This window comes from Corvus brachyrhynchos, unplaced genomic scaffold, assembly GCF_000691975.1.
Source record: "Corvus brachyrhynchos isolate BGI_N302 unplaced genomic scaffold, ASM69197v1 scaffold21, whole genome shotgun sequence".
NCBI lineage: Eukaryota > Metazoa > Chordata > Aves > Passeriformes > Corvidae > Corvus > Corvus brachyrhynchos.
In genome coordinates, this window is record NW_008236924.1 from 3,738,238 (window position 1) to 3,741,268 (window position 3,031).

Sequence of the window (3,031 nt, forward strand, 5' to 3'; positions counted from 1 at the left end):
CCCGCGCCCCGATCAGAGGTGCGGGCGATGCTGCCCCGGGAGATGGAGGCGCAGGCGGCTGCTGTCCGCTCCTCCCAGGGGTGCAGAGCCCCGCGAAGGGCAGCGGAGCCCACCGGGCTGCATCCCCCAACCGGGAGCCCAGCTAAGGGCCCGGAGAGCAGCCAGTCCAGTCTATCAGCACCACTGTACAGCTCCAGAGACACCCCACGGCAGTCCGACAATTACAGAGGACCCTCTCGCAGCCACATGTACATCACTTTGTGTAGTACAGCCTCCCAAACCCACAGCTAAGCCTCGGGAAGAGAGCTCTGAGTCCAAAGCAGGCACAGAGCCCGCTGCCAGTGCCTCGCTGGCACTGAGAAACTGCACCCGATCCTTGGCTTTAGGCGAGTCCACACACAAAACATCCACATCCCCAGCATTCTGCGTCCTCACATAGGAACTGTCACAGACAGCAAGTTTCCACATTCCCTGAAGATGCCGTTTGAATCTTGACACGATGCTACTGTGTCATATCTCAGGGAGATGTGGGAGAACACGGACACACAGCCATACATGAATATTTACACCATAGGTACGGCATAGGAGCAGTTTGGCTCCTGCAGAGCTCCAGCTTATTGGGCTTCCTCCGGCTGCTGCTGCATCAGTTGTATCATATCCAGCCTAAATGCCTCCATGGTGAGATACATTCTGCAATTAAAAGCTATTTGCACCTGCACTGATTGCTCCTTTCCCAGGGCAGGGATCTGCCCAGGGAGGAATAATGTATTTGAATCAATATACTGAGCAGTTGGCAGATTTCACCCTTCAAATCTGTTCAGGGGATCAGGGGACCGTTTCCATGCCTTTTCCAGGATACTGAAGGGAACAGCATCCCAGCAGCAGGCTGAGGGCACCTCCACCGGGCAGGGGACAGCCAGCCGTGACAGTAACAGCGACAAGTTCTCCACTGTTTTCCTCCTTATACAAGACTTGTGCCTCTGTGCTCATCACACAGGGAGCTCCGGGAGGCTCTGCCTGAAGGCTGGGGGAGATGCCCCACCTGGGGCTTAGGGACAGTCTCAAAGCCACTGAAAAATTGCCATAAGGACGAAAGAGTTAAACACTGGCTCGACCCCCACAGGAGGAGTGTGAAAGAAAAGCAGAAGGGAAACAGGGAGGGGGTGAGAAAGTCAGGACTTTCCAAAAAAAAAGGAAAAAAGAAGAAGAGCTGGCAGCAGGCAAGGAGAGTTCTGTGCTCCATCCACCCCACAGAGGCCAACCCTGGAGTACTGGGGCTTTGATTTTACAGAACTCCCAGTCACTTTCAGCACTCACTCTCTGCTCCCTCCCTGGGTCCTCTCTCTGGACCGGCACCAGCCCACTCCGACTGCAGCAGCACACGGATCACTGCCAGGCCCATTATGAGGCTGGAGCATATTCCTGTGGAAAGCTGTGTCCATCCTTTCCTCAGCATGGCAAACGGAGCTGGAGGACACTGCAGCCTGCCACAGGGGAGCCCACAGTGCTGGGACTCGGCACTTCACTCTTCTGCTGCAGAAGCAAACTGGGGCGCGCTGCAGTGAGGTTTCCCTGCAAGCCCGAGTTAAATGCTGTCAATGTTCAAGACAGAATAAAACACACACAGACTTGCAGGCTGTGATTTGGTCCCAGGGGTGAGGAAGCTCCCAAAGTGAGCGAGAGCCACAGGGTTGAGCTGTGGATTTTGCCCAGCAACACAAAGCCGGGAGCTGAGACTGTGCAGCGCAGGCAGCTCACAGACAGGACCGGGACATGGTCACAGTGTCCCTGGTCATGACAGACAGCAGGGATGGAAGCAGGGGAGGAAAAGGCTGGCCCTGGCTTGCTCATCCTATGAAGGAAAAAACAGGGTTCCTGGGGAACAAGTGGTTTTGAGGCCTTTGAACAAGGGGGCCATGGAAGGTGGCCTCACTCCAGAGGACAAACATAAACCCTGTGAGGCAGGAGACAGAGGTCCCAGAGCACAGGAGTCTCTTACATAGGGAAAGGCCCCTCCTCTGCCTTGACACCATTTCCAAGTGGGCCCAAGGCCCCTCTCGCCTCTGACCTGGAGTTTATCCAGGACAACGCCCTCCTCCTGCCTCCAGTCCCTCCTCTCTTGCGCTGGGGCTCCCAGCACAGCGGGAATAGTCAGGCCTCGCTTCCCTCTGCCCAGACCCCAAGGGAAGGAAGAAGTAGTTGGAAGTGGGAATTTCTGAGAGAAAAGCCTTCTGCTCCCTCATCCCTGACCTTTGCAGCTGGGTGAGGCCCCCCCAAAGGGACCACGCTCCTTCCTGCCCTTCTCTGGAGAAGGCGGAGGAACAACGGACCCGTGACAATGGGGGGAAAGGGAAAAGCAGCCTCTCCTCTCAAGGTGGGACTGAAAGCAGAGCACTCAGGTGCTGAGCACATACCTGCACTTTTCCGAGGGTTTGGGAGCAGTTCGCTCATGTCCTCCCCAATTAAAATGCTTTTCGTAAGTATTTTCCTTACAGGCTCTTGTGCCGGTCCAAAGACTTTCCATCCACAGATAAATCCAATGTCTGTCTTGGCAGGTGATGACACTGTTCAGCTGCCTGGGGTGTTTTGTTCATCCTACCTGCCTAGCTCCTGGAGGGGAGAGGAGAAAAAGGCTCAGAAAACTGGGAATTGGGATAAAATACTCTGACTGTCGTGTTCAGGATAGAGCCTGGATGCCTCTGGGACGAGCAGAGGACCTGTCCACAGCGTGATGGTGACAGCACCCCACTTTCACCCCTGCTACCATGAAGAAGCAGTAGCAGGCGACCCAGATGGAAAGGTTCCATCCAGGAGCTTTCCTCCTCCTGCCTCTCTTGGGGGACTCCTGGGCTGCCCCTGGCTAGGATGGGGTGTCGGGGCTCCCCCGCAGGTCGGGGCCGGGGGAAAGTGGGAACCCCCCTCGGGGTGCCTGGGGGACGGGGGGATGTCAGGCAGCAGCGAGAGTCCAGCCGAGCGAACTCCTCAGAGGGACGACGGGACGATGCGGCCCCCCAAGCTCAGGCCCCCCCTC